At 42.1% G+C, this 14,510-nt stretch overlaps 1 long non-coding RNA gene across 10 annotated transcripts in view; it reads left to right on the plus strand.

Annotated features, from left to right (window-relative positions):
* The window catches only part of LOC118603857, a 148,651-nt gene that overhangs the window by 46,373 nt on the left and 87,768 nt on the right, over positions 1 to 14,510 (plus strand). For 9 of the 10 annotated variants that reach the window (XR_004951379.1, XR_004951374.1, XR_004951376.1 and 6 more), the window contains exon 3: positions 1,411 to 3,626. The exons of the other annotated variant lie outside the window; for it this stretch is intronic. This is a non-coding gene — a long non-coding RNA (uncharacterized LOC118603857). The remainder of the gene's footprint in view (positions 1 to 1,410; positions 3,627 to 14,510) is intronic. 10 annotated transcript variants of the gene reach the window in all.

Raw genomic sequence — 14,510 nt, forward strand, 5'->3', positions numbered from 1 at the left:
CGAATAACTAGCAACAATCCAAGTTAATCAAGAATTTCAGTTAGTTATGTATTTTGATGAAATTTGTTGTTCATTAAGGAATGAGGTTAAACCATATGAAATTATCATTTTACAGATCAAAAACACATATATTAACCATTTCACACGGTTCAACCCAATCCATATCTGACTTAGAATTTTTAACTAGCATTTAATGTTTTAGGCTTGTGGCTTGATAGAACATTATCCTGACCCCTCTGAACTTCAACCAGATGATGCTTCTTGATAATTCAGCATAGTGGTTCAGTGCTCAAGCTTTGGAGAATAAATCTATGTTCAAATCTTGGCTCCACCCCCTATTAGTTGTGTGACCTTGGGTAAATTACATAATTTTTATGAGTTAAATTTTTTCATCTGTTAAATGGGGATAATACTTTCTTCATAGTGTTGATATGGAACTAAACTATGATGTTAAAATAAAGTACTTGGCACATAGTAAATGATCAGTGATTTCTATGACTCTTATTAATTTATTTATTTTGGGTTTTCTTTCTCAAAGATATTTAACTTCCTATTGTTTCACAGCCGATGGATAGTGATGGATAGTTGTGGTAGATGTCACAATAATGCTTTGCTTCTGGGTGGGAATACTGACTAGGAAGATGCAGGAAGAAACCATTTGTTGCCTGAAAATATTCTATATCACGAAAATACTCTCTATCATAACGTGATGGACACCCATGTAAACATGTCATTGCTGGGCACTTAGGATGAGTGCATTTTCTGTTTGCATGTTATAACTCAATAGGATCTTTGCCTATTTGGGGGTGGTGCTAAGATGGGGAGAAGCTGTTTAAATAACTAGCACCATAAATAGAGAGATTAAGCACCGTGTTTTATTTCGTGAAAGGCCTCGCATCTTTATGTAAAATGCCTCTTCCCCCCACCTCCCCTCTTGCCGTGGCCACCCTGCCTCCAACCTCTCCGCGCCTGAAGTGTGTAGCACATGCGCGTGTGTGTGGAGTGGGGGTTGAGGGTCAGCACAGGTGTGAGCCTGTCACGTGAGTTAGTCAACACGAGATGTTAATTTAGCTGAATAATTGTCATCGGTTCTTATGAAAATTTTTTTAAAAAGGGGTGGGGCCAGGACTCCTATTGGGGCATAGCTTCTCCCCACCACCTGTCTCACAAGCCCCCCTTATGCCCCAGTACACACCAATATTTAGGATATTCATTTTATTGAATTACCCATACTAAAAAGGGGTGGGGCCAGGACTCCTATTGGGGCATAGCTTCTCCCCACCACCTCTCTCCCAACCCCCCCTCATGCCCCAGTACACACCAATATTTAGGATATTCATTTTATTGAATTACCCATACTAAAATCAGGGACATCTCTCACCACATGCTCTGCACTGTCTCTGTTCCCAGGAGAGACTCCCATCGCAGTCTTCTGGCTGCTGTGTGTATGGGGGTCACGGACACGTGGAGGAGCCCAGGCTCTCCCGGGGAAGCCACTGAAGTCAATGCCAACTCAGCCTGATCGAGTGTGTTAAAAGACTCGGCTTCCACATGGCTAAACCACTTCTAGGTGGGGAGAGGAAATGGAGAAGGTTTCCCTTGGATGTACAACTGCATAAAAATCTATCAACTTGGTCATTACGGCACACACACGGATATTACCACGGTTTAAACTTCCTGGAGCTTTTTGGACCTCGTGGAGCATAATGGAAGATGGTCTTTAATCAGGACTCTCCCCAGCCGTCCCCTCCACACCTATCAAAAGCAACACCAGTGGTGAGATGATCAATCGCCCTCAACTGTTTTTAGACTCGTCTCTTCCTTAGAAGAAAGGGAATATTTGTTTCGATTCACACCATACCCCACTTTATGAATATGATTTCGGTTATGATTTCCTATGTGCCTGTGTGAAGGAAAGAGTGGAAATAAAGAACAAAACCAATAAAGACCAAACCAAAAGCACATGTCCCGAAGAGGCGCACACCAGGCGAACAATGGCTGTGAAACAGATGAATCCACCGAAATGTAAAATGTTCCACACAGTTTTGGCAGCTTTGAAATGCTACACTTTCTAGCACGCTCATCTGTTAATCATCTGAGGGGACTTTCTCAGCTCATCAGAAGGGCAGTCTCCTACGTTCACACAAATGGAAGAGCATACAACTCAGCAGTCAAAGTGACAGACAGGATGGAAAGACAGACAGCAAACCACTCAATGAAGAAAGGAACAAAGAACCAGAGAAAGATAGTGAGCTCTTTTTACCCACCTTTGCTTCCAACTAATCTCACTGTATATATTTTCCAGCACATAAGCTTTCCTTTGAGTCAGTTTCAAGATAAGTCATAAAGCTATAATCTTATACATGATTAATGACACCAGGGAAGCAAAGTGACATAATGAGAAGACTTAAGTTTCTACCCAAAAATACTTAAAGAGTCTCTTAGGAAATCTATCTACTTTATTTCTGAAAGCAAAGAAACCATTAACAGCACTAAATTTAAAACCAAAGATAAAACACCTCCATTGCCATTTTTCTAGTTAGTTCCTATAGGACGGTGCCGTTCAGATACCTAGGAGTTAGAAAAAACTTTTATAGAAAACAGCAGGAACCCCAACCAGAGAGAACATGCACGTCTCGATATGACATGTAGAGGACACATCGTGTGAGTGCGAAATAACTAGAACTGCACACGCCTGTGTGTTAGGTGTGCCAACCTTCACGAGCATCTATCCCTAGTGTGACATAGATCAATGAAAGTGAGCAAAAAGTCTACCTCCAAGGAAGATTTTTCTGCTCTTTGAGGGAGAATCCCCCGAGGGAGCTTTAAAACAATTTCTACTCACTGGCTGCACCTGTCTGAGATGGGACTCGGGTAGCAGTATTTTTTAAAGCTCCCCAGGTGATTGGAGTCACCAGGGAGCCAGGTCCATGCCTGAGAGCCCAGTGGACTGGCCCGGTGCTTCTCAGACTTGACGTGCACACACAGCACCTGGGCATGCTGCAGTTCGAAAAAGCTTCAGGTGAGGCCGATGCTACTAGGCTGCAAACCACACTTGGAGCAGTGGGGCCCAGATAACTTATAGTCGGTCCTCTTCAATCCTGAGTTCCTACGGGATTCCGCCTCATTTGGGGGAAAGATCGAGGGGACTGTGATTAAGTAGGGGACTGTTACCTTCACTGGTTGCAAGCTGAGAGCAAGGCATTTCTCAAGCCTGAGCCTCAGTTTCTCCACCTGAAAAAACAAGAGGCTGGGAGGGGCCTGGAGGGCTGACTCCAGCTGTCACTCTCGGAGGCGCTGTTAAAATTGGCAAAGCCTCTGCGGGTGGAGAGTGCACAATTTCTAGAAGGCCCCAGAGAAGTCTGGCTACAGGGCAGTTTTTCAAGAAGGCTTCCTGGGGGTTTCTCTCGGATTCGTGAGCTCCTGTGTCCTTCTTCTTCGCTGCTCCGCATTGATCCTAATATACATTGATGGATTCAAAAAGGGACAGGTCACCTTCGAGAACAGCCCCAGGAACAGGCCAGGAAGAGTCCGACAGCTCTGATGGAAGTCTAGATGAGGGAGTCAATTCTTCCAGAGCAGAGACTGTCAGGGAGCCTGCACGAAGGAGGTAACAGAGTGGAAAGGTGAGTGTGTATATCAGGGGACAGAGTGACCTGGGCGCGGTTCAGAGCGAGCCTTGGTGGCAGCTTGAGGCTTGAGGTGAGGATGGCGGCAGGTACCTGGAAGGACCGGCTGAGCCCCATGGAGAGATGGGGGCAGAACCTATAGAGACATGTGGGCCAGGTGAAATCTGACTTTCCTCCAAATCAGTCGTCATCAGTATCTGGTGGGCAGTCATTCAGATTAGTGGTTGAATGCTGCAGCGGGGAGAGTAGAGGAGAAACCACCTCCAGCGGCATCGCCTTTTTCTCAGGAATTCGGTGCTGGCCCCAACTCACAAAAAGCCCTGCAGTTAAGTGGAGTCATTAGGAAACAGGTTTAGAAGCGTCCTGGTCCTGGAGCATGGCGCTGGGTTTCTCATCCCAAGAGCAGATGCCGTTGGTCCTCCATCGCTAGGGTGGCCACCCATCCCAGTTTTCTTGCACCTGAGGAGTTTCCCAGGATGAAACTCCCACAGTCCTGACAGACTGGGACAAGTTGCTCACCCTCCTCAGGCCACCTCTGACTTCAGCTGTGGCTGTGGGGGACGGTCCTACCTCGAGGGCTGTTGTCTCTCTCTTTTCTGTCACGAGGCTTTTTCCAAAGCCCCTGGAAGTCCGTAAAGTTGGGGAAGTTAATTCTCTGGATAGATGAATGGGCCAGCTTTCCCTTCTTTGGAGAGACAGTTCTGAGGCACATTCTACTGGGTTCCTCAGAGCACCCCAGTGGGGTGAGCCCCCATCGTTCGTGGCAATAAACTTCCTAGGAGGATGCTAGAGAAATATGTTGCCTACCTGCTGATGTGGCCCCACATGCCCCTGGCAATTCCGGGACTGAGGCCGTGCCTGTGGAATTGGGAGATTTTTCCTGTAACCAGCCATCACTTCTAACTGTCAACACAGGTGGGGGGCGGCTTCGCCCCCCCCAACCCCAACCCCCACTCCCTTGCCAAGGCTCAGCGGCATTTAAAATTCAGTCACTGTGTTCAGACAGCCCCTCTCAGCAGAAACAATCCCATCATTCTCTCCCTGCCCACAAAGGTGTTTAAGATAGCTAAATATTTTAAAGGTATCTACGAGGATTGGATTCTTTTCTTGGTGGTGACTTGATGAATAAATGATGCCCTAATTTCAGTTTAATTATTGTCTAATGCTCTCTAATTCATTTCAGATTGGTGTTTAACTTCTTTCCAACTTGACAACCTTTCGGGCAAAACCGATCAAAATAGCTGATGCTTCCTTAACATAGGAACGGATTAGTTGTCTCTAGATATCACTAAAGGAAAATAGCTGTTTAAATCCCTAATATTTTTTTGGCACTTTGTAAATTTAAACCCATCCAACACACAACTCTAAAAAATATTTTAAGTAAGGGAGGGAGGGATTCTGTGCTCAGAGTCTGAGATTTCGTTCTGCCAAGTTTGAGCATAGAGCAGATTTTTACGGTTGAATTATAAGCCCCTGAAAATAGGTTTATTATGGAAGTGTGAACACACAACTATAGCCTATAGCAACATGAATGGCCCTGTTATCATAATGCTTGAATCCTCTCCTTTGTGCTGAATCGGCAAAGCTAGACACCTGCTTTGGCCTTTTTGCTAATACATGTCAATGTCAGTTAACAGCTTGTGTCCCTCTTTAGAAAGATGCCCCAGCATTTTTGGTAATCCTTGCATTGCTGGGGACCTCTATGTCTCCGTTTCAGGAATTTACCTCTCATCTATAGCACAATCCTCTGCGATGTTAGGAACACATTCTCTCATGGAAGAAGAAATGGACGGTTTGGGGAAGTTTCCATTTTTTTGTGGCCGTGTTGACTGAATGAATATTTAACTGTCAGCTGTCAAGCAACTTTCTTGCCCATTGAAAGGGCCAATGTAAATCCTCAGGCCAGTTCCTCAGGGCTGGGAAAGAGTATGGCGCCCTCGGGGGTAGTCTCAGTTTGAAGTCTTATCATTTGCCCAAAGTTTAAATGCTCTAACATACTTTTGGTGTCTGAAGTTTTCCCTAAGGAGTTTATGTGTTCTTTATTATTATTATTATTAATTATTATTATTATTGTAACTACAAAATAAAACATTTTGAATTCTATTGCATGGAACTCATATAATTTTCATAGCAGAATTAAAATAACACTTAGCTGCAGGGTAACTCTCCTTCATGATCGGCTGGAAAAGGCAGCCCCAATTATGGGAGCTTCTTTCAGAGGCTCTGTCTCTGGGTGAAAAATCATCAACACCAGAGCTGCCTGAAGCATGTCCTGAATTAAGCCTAAGCTCAATATGGTCCGATATCAGTGAGCCAGAACCCTGCTAGCTAGAACGCTTGACTGATTAAGGTTTAGTGTCCTGCCTTCCCCCCCCCCCCATTCCTCCCCAGTTCCCAGCCCATAAGAAATCCTGGTACTTGTTGAGTGCTTACTGTGTGCTAGGTGCTATTTGTAAGCACTTTCTATGTATTAATGCATAAAATTCTCCCAACAACCCTAGAAGTAAGTATTGTTATTATCCCCATTTTTATGGATGAAAAAATAAACATAGCAGTATTGCAGAAATGTTAGGGCTCTGGCTTGGCTGACAGATGTCCCCAGGTTTGCAATGCAGCTCTACCAAGGAATAGCCGTGTGACTTTAGGCAAGTTACTTAGGCTTTCTGTGCTTCATCTGCCATTAATATGTTATTTCTCCAAAACGGAACGATAATGTGAAATTATAGCAAAGGGTTCTTGACATAAAAAATCTCCCTTATTACAAAAGAATTCTATATTTTGATGGCTCAAAAACATTTAAAAATGATCTTTTTTAGTTTCGTGCCCATGAGGGTAGGCTTTTGTACTCTTCTCCAAACATCATGACATACCTCTAAAGGTTTGAGGTCTATCTGTGTTTGTGCCCAGGATGGAAGTGAAGAGTGGAAGTGGGGAATGGAAGGAGGAAGGAGCGAGCAGGATGATCTTTCTCCTCTCGCGGGCAAGGGCTGCAAACACCGTGTAAACATGAAGCAGCCTGAGCATAAAGCTGACTTGGAGGGAAACAGGCAAAACAGGAAAAGAACGACTAGCTAAGCCCCAGGGATGCCGTTCTAACATCTTGATCCAGCCCTACCTGAAGCAGAACCCTCTCCTCGGACTTCATAGTTACCTGACCCAGAATTTTATTTTATTATTTTTTTATTTTCGTTCTCCTTAATTTGAATTGGGTTTCTGTCACATGAAATTAAAAAAAAAATCTAAAATAATATCCCACTTCATTTCTCTTCACCTCTGCTCTTCCGCAATTCAATCTTGATTGGAAAGATAGCATAGTTTCTAGCCATCCATCCATCCACCCACTCATCCACCACCCATTTATTCATTTATTCAATAAACATCCATTGAGCACTCATTTAAAGCCATATTTGGGAAGAACAAAGACAAATGAGACATACCTCTATTCTTTAAGGAGCTACAGGCATATCCACAAAACTGCAAACCAAGTAAAACAGTTATTATTCCATAAAAATGAATGGTTAGAAAGGTAGCCCTACTCATGGGATGGTGTGACTTCGGGGGAAATTTCTTAACATTTTCATGTATCTTTCTATAAAAAGGTTTCTTAAAATATTGCATGGGTTATATTATAGGTTTTAATAGAGTTTCCACTTTTTTCTTCAATCCCCTTAGCTGAATGATGATACATATCTTTGAATGAATGAATGAATTCTTAAACTTCAGGCCCACTTGACAAGCACACATCCTTCACACTGCTCTGAAAGACTCCAGCCTGAGGTCAGGGGAGAAAAGTGTCAAGTATACTCGATATTTAAACAATTTAGAACCTTCTGCTATGGAGACATGGAGACACGGATTTCCTTGTGAGATGGAGGAGTCCTTTCTTAAGTGATACTCTTAGAAATTTTCCCATCACTCCAAGTGGGCGCTCTTTAAACACAGATAGAGACCCATCATCAAACAGGTGTTAATCAAAACGTGTGCTTAAAAGACCGAAGAAGAGACTGGCTGGACCAACTGATAAGTTATTTTTCAGCCAATTCTCTCTAGTAATAGTACCTAAATCTTATCACAAAAAAATGATGAAATGTAATGCAGATTTATTAGAAAGGCCTCCTTGATTTTGTTTTCATTTGAGATTATTGTGGGCTTATTTATTTATTTTGCAAACAAAGTATGAAAACCTCTAATGTGCAATATTATTTGGTAACAAGATTTGATTTAGAATTCACATCGAACATAATAGGCTATCAAAGGAAATGTCGCATCAGAATCTTTTGTGTTGTGTGTGTGAAATGTTCAAAGTAATTACAAATGTGACAAAGTCTAAATTGTACGTTTAAGAGGGAAATGGTGTTAAAAATTCTTGCTTGATGTTCCGATAACACAAGCAGCTTATAAAACTGCGTTTTGTTCTCTGTGTTGTAAATAATATTAGAAGCATCCCAAAGTCATGGATTAGTTAGAAAACACAGATAAAAAAACCTGATACATTTAAAAATATATAAAGTTATGTTTTTTTAGTCTTGTTCCACATGGTAGTATTGCTTTTTCATATGCTTATCATCTTTTAAAAAATATCGTTTACTTTTTATAACAACATGATCAAACATAGGATTGCATTTCAACACAGTAACATCATTCACAAGTTTTGGATGGATGAGAGTTGAGAGAACTTTTGTTTTAGTGGTGACCAAATGTGAGAGAAGGGAGACCCATAAGTCACTTTTTAGAAAAAATTTTTAAAAGGTAGGTGGGATAAAAATTAGGAGTTATAAAAGAAGGAACACGTAGTTCTCCCTTCCTCCTCCTCCCTACGTTACTGCCTTCCCCTTGCCCACCCTACAATTTTGGGTTCAAATCTTCCAACTGAGTGCCCGTCCCCAGCCTTCCAATTCCTGTGTAAATAGGATGAGAATTTTTTCCTTTGGATCTTAGGTTCCATCTGTTTTCTCAAGGTGACAGTGTTGAAATCAAAATAGGAAAGAGATCAAATGGTAGCACTTTTCATGCAGACATGTGTTGCTATTTTGACCTGGAGTAGCCATGACATTTGAGTCCTCTAAAGCAGCACTTCTAAACCTGAATGTGCAGGAGAGTCACCCTGGGGTTTTGTTAAATTCCGATTCTGATTCAGAAGGTCTGGGGTGGGACCTGAGGTTTTGTATTTCTAACAAGCTCCCCGGTGATGCTGATGCTGTCGGTCCTCGGACTATATTTGAATACAGAGGTTCTAAAGTACATTGTGTCTAGGCATTCAAGGTAATGAAGTACTGAGACATCAAGACAACTGTGTGTGTGTGTGTGTGTGTGCGTGTGTGTGTGTGATGAGAAGAGCCTCCTAAGACTTGGCCAGTTCTATGCTCACTCAGCCCATTTGTTCTGATGAGCAACCAAAACATTTTAACATACTCATGGTGTGCTGGGCACTTTAGGATACTTTCTATTATTTGAATCTGCATTTTGCAGATGAGGTTCAGAGCTAATAACGAAGGTGGGACTCTGTACTGCATGCTGTTAGTCTCTAGGCTGTAGCTTCTCTGAGAATGTGTTTCAAGCTCTTTCCCTTCTCAGGACCTTTGCACAGACTGGTCCTTCCGTTAGAACTGTCCCTCTTCAAGTTTTGCTTGACTGTTCCCCCTTCAGATTTCAGCTCAATGTCACTTCTAGGAGATATCTTCTCTGATTCTGTCCACTTTAAACATGTCCTACTTTCTCTCACAGTATCTCATTGCTCTGCTTCATAGGTATGATCAGCTGTTTATTTCATCAGCCCATCACTATGTTTGGAAGAGAATAGGGCTCTGTCATTACTTGACTGACGGATAGAGTGACCGACTGACTGAATGAATGGATGGATGAAATGAATTTACATTCTGCAGATAACTACTAAACCACTAGGGGGCAAATATACTTATTACACTGACTTACATATGTAAGCGTACCACATATGGTTGACATACCTAAGAAAATAAATTCAAACAGTATTGCACCTCTCACATGTGTCATTAACCATACAATAGGTTGGGGGAAAAAACTTATCTAAAGCACATTAAAGAATGAAAGTATGGATTTCAAAAATCTATTCATTTCTAACTTCCTGATGCACTCCTCACCAGACATAGAGAGAAAAAAAGAAAAAGAAAAAGAAAAAGAAAAAGAAAAAGAAAGAGAGAGAGAGAGAGAGAGAGAGAGAGAGAGAAAGAAAGAAAGAAAGAGAAAGAAAGAAAGAAAGAAAAGAAAAAAGAAAAAAGAAGAAAGAAAGAAAGAAAGAAAGAAAGAAAGAAAAGAGGTAAGGAGGAAGGAGGGAGGGAAGAATGGAAGGAAAGAAGGAAGGAAGGAGGGAAGGAGGGAAAGATGGATGAAAAGAAAGAAAATACCCAGTCTGAGATGATTTTCCAGGTTTTCAGAGCACACATACTTTTATACCTCTTCGCTCAGGCCTTTTCCGAGACAAAAATATCCTCTTCCTATCGAGTGTAGGGAACTTGGGGAAACTGACACACTGGGAGAGGGACAGATAGAAATTGTCCTGAATGCTTGGTCCATAGACCTGGCTTTACAATGAGTCAGGGCTTGAGTTTTCCAAGAAGCTGACCCTGATACAAGAGTTCTGGGCAAGTGGTCTATCGGGAAATGAGATGGATAGAAGATAGGAAGGCTGCTCTAAATGTGTGATCCGTCCAGTGACCACTGTGGGTGCCTTAATTCCACAGAAAGATTTTTGGAAGCACTCAGGACCCCCCCCCCCACCCTTAGTTATCCCACCCAAAGGATGAGGAGCTCAGACATTCACACACAACACCATTCAGGGGGAAGTTAATAATCAGGCACTAACAGCCTGCCTGAAGTGGGCAAGACACCCTTCTTCCAGCAATAGAGAGAAAGCCTCTGAGCAGAGGTACAGATTATGGTGGATTAAATGTGTTAAGGCTCACGGGAGTTAGGGCACTGCAATGGCCATACTGATTCACAAGTATCCTTCACTTCCTAGTTGAAAGGAGAAATCTTGGAGCTGATAGGCCACACATTTGATTCAGAATTGCTTGTCTAAGTATCTCTGATGCCCCCAAGAGAAAGGGAATATTATGGCCTAGAGCTGTCATTAACCCAACCTCCACCATAATGCGGTCATTTGCCATCACAAAGGAAGCCCGCTTTGTGAGTGCCATTGTCTCTTAATTTCCAGTTCTTTTGACATGACTTCTCTCCTAAGCAAAGATATGGTCCTGGATTTTTTTTTTTTTTTTGCCTGCCACCCTGTGCAATCTTGGACTTGGGTCTGAAATTTTCTGGCCTTTTCTTGCCCTGCCCATGGAAGGAAAGTGAGGATACCCTTACCATGTCCATTTCACAAAGATGTTATGAGAAGAGATGAGATAGTATCTGAAAACTACTTTGAGCTCTGAAGAAAATGAGCTATATAAATATAAGTTATTACACAGTATTATTTTAACCTGGCCCAAGTTTAGATTAGTTATATGAATCATTCATCAACCTTTACTTTGTATAATTAGAAACGTGTGGTTCTTGGAATCTTTGGGAGGCGAGTGAGTGTGGCAGGACTAGGATTGGCAAGCTCTCAGAAGTCAAAGATTTCTGGTCTAAAGACAGATGCATTGACTGATGGGGAAAAGTCTATTATCAGTCCTCATTTGGAGGTATTCTCGGACAGCTTTTTTAGGAGTCTATGATTCATGTATTTCCTTATTGGCCCTTTTCATATTCCCTGCATTCCCACAGTATTTCAGAAGGTATTCAAGAATTGCCTCCAGTTTTGTATTTTACCCCCAAGTAGATCTGTTTGGTGCATCTGTGGCTAGGGTCTTCTCCTTGTATGACTGTGTCAAATGTTGATTCGTTCGCGGAGGCTAACTGAATAATTCACTCCTTTGGAAGGCAGAACGGGAGTCCCTAATTTGGGCGGGCGTCTCTTCAAATGTAAAAGTGACTGATTTAAAAATGTGCCCTCCTCAATATGTACTGTATCAGCCACAATGGTACATGAATGAAAGCATCGTTCTCTGAGCCTGTGTACTTCTTGATAGCAGTAGCTAGTTCCCTCATCTTTCTGTCTCCTCCAAAATGCCCAGCACAGTACCTGGTATTCAAGGGGCACTCGAGGATGGTTAATTGAATGAGTGAATGCTAATAAAGAGGGGGGAAAAAAAGAAATAAAAACAAAACGAACCACTGAGCCCAAGGATATCATTAGCCATGGTCTCCCATGTGTTAGTTATTAGCTATTAGTGGCGTGGGTGGTCTGGGAAAGATGGACTAATTCTTCTGCTGGCCACAGTGGTGTCAAACAGTATATTAACTAATGGGAACAAGGGTGTTGACTGGATTTCTGCTGTGCACTAAATTTCCCCTAGTGACTCCGGTGAATTAGACACATGCCCCAGGGGCCCGAGCTGTTCCCAGCTTGTAACTTACACAGTGGAAGGGGCCGGTGAAACAAAGGGATGTCAGGTAAGGTCTGCAGGGAACATCCTTCCCTGTGTAAACACAAGGAGGCAGATTGTTGACAAATTCCACCCACGTGTCACTAACGATTGGGTTATGAAGTAATAGGCAGGGGGTAACCGGCATGTTGCACAGAGCTCAGAAGGACGTGTGCACCTACAAAGCTGCTATTTTCCTTTAAAGCATCATCGTGATTTTTCTGTCATGGTCACGCGCACTTAGGATTAAAGAGTTCCTGACGACACACACTTGGACTCCATCACAATTAAACCAGAGCGAACAAATAAACCAAGATCTATAACAATCTCTATTACAGATGAATAAATACCTGTAATAATCTCTAGCTTTATCTTAGCTCTTTCATCATGTATAATTTTTTCACTTTTTAAACAATTATTTTTCCCTTAATTTTTAACTTTAACCATTTCTTTTTTGTTTTAGCCTGGGAACCATCTTGCCTACTTCCTAGATCCAAGCTTAAACCAACTTTTACTATTTCTTTTTAATTTCAAGATTTAGAGCTTTTTTATTCCCTCCAAAATTGTTAAGTGGGTGGCTGTTTAAAAGAAACCAGCAAACTATAAAAGTTCCTTTAAACTTCTAGGACATCAGTTCACTTTTCCAGGAGAACATTTTGAAGAGGTGGGGTAAATGAAGCAGAAACATTCAGATTAAATTTCCTTTGAAATCCATGGGCTTTAAAATTAAGGGAAAGTGATTGGCAAAACATGTTTTGGTTTTTGCCGAAACTGAAATGTTTGAAAAATAGTTCAAGATGTTCTTCCACACCCCAACCACATCCATCTGGGGCCATCCATCTCTAGCTTAAATCTATTTTTATACATCCACTCTGCAAAGAACGTAGCTCCTCACTGAAGTCAGAGGACCGCCATATTTTTCTAAGGAAGAGGAACGTGTTGAAGTCCAAAGAGTAGATATATAATCCTATGTCCTATATCATGCTGGTGACAGTCTCTTCAGAAAAAGAATGTTCTAGACTAGACAGTTATGAAAAGACAATTGTTTCCACTTGATTTTGAATCAATCCAGGGCCCACAAATGGAATATGAGAATATTCCTTTGTCTCTCTGTCTGTCTACCTATCTGTTCACCCATTCTTCATTCAACTAGTCATGCAACAAACATTTATTAAGTGCCTCCCATGTGCAAGGGATTGTAAAGGCAAGTAAAAGACGGCCCCTAGCCTTAGGAAGCTAACCATCTTCTAGAGGAGATAGGAGTATCTCGAAAGTGAAATATGTGGGGGGTGTCATATTTAGGGGAGAGCCGAGGTCCAAAAGGAGTGGTCAGACCTACCTGGGGATGACAAAGGGAAAGATATCATAGAGGAGCCATAAAAGGTGAGACGAAATTACGGTATAGAGTGGAGAGTGGGTGGAAACTATGAAGCCTAAGGGAAGAGTATGTTGGAGCATCCTTTGAGACACTGTTAATTTGAATAGACAAAGGAGAGGCTGATAAAGGCTATATAAGAGCCATCTTGATGCTTTTGGGGTGGAGGAGAATTTGGAGGAGCTATTCTCCTATTGAGTAACTTTGCTTTCTTTTCAAAATTTGGTTGCTGGCTCTCAACCTGTCTTGGCAGCCTCCTGGTTGATTCTGTAAGTCCAGAGTCATGGGTTGAGGCTGAGCTCTGCCTGGCCATGTGTGAGCTCTTTCTCTTCTCCAGGTCTTGGCTAGACTAGGAGATCTGTAAGGCCTATCAGAGAATAACTAAACAGTCCTGGTCCTGGAAATGACACAAATTGTAGAATTCCGCCCCCCACGACTTTTCATTTGAATTAACAGAGTTGGGGAAACTTGGTGTGAAAAGTCTGTACTTCTGTAGTTTTGCACCTTGGAATTCTGGTGTCTGTGGGTTCTTGTTGACTTCTTCACTAAATGAAGAACCATGAGGGTTTTCCTACTTCTGAGAACGGGTAGGGGCCTGGAGACACGTTTGCTTTGCTGACTGACAAGTATGCTTGGATGACACTTGGCTTTCACTATAGCCGTTTGGTTATGGTTTTCTTTGAAATGTAATAAGAATGGCAGTTTCCTCATATTGCACTGAAATTGCCAGTTAATTTGTAGCTGTGCATTCATCTAATCACAGGACTGAAAAGCTAGCTGTCCTTTGCATACATGAAAATGGTGGTATTAGTAATTGGGTTGTCACGTGTGGCGTAATATGTGGTTTGGAAGCCATTATAGGATTAGAGGCAATTTGGAGGTTATTATCTCCATGACATCACCTATTGGGATTGAGACCACTGGCAGTTCCATTCTTTCTGTGATTCAGATGTCGTGGTTTGAAATATACATAGGACAGGTTTTCTGTTTTACTGGCCAAGACATGTATATGATACATATACATGAGAGAGAGAGAGAGAGAGAGAGAGAGAGAGAGAGAGA

Source organism: Rousettus aegyptiacus, unplaced genomic scaffold (genome assembly GCF_014176215.1).
Source record: "Rousettus aegyptiacus isolate mRouAeg1 unplaced genomic scaffold, mRouAeg1.p scaffold_m13_p_6, whole genome shotgun sequence".
In the NCBI taxonomy this organism is placed as follows: Eukaryota; Metazoa; Chordata; class Mammalia; order Chiroptera; family Pteropodidae; genus Rousettus; species Rousettus aegyptiacus.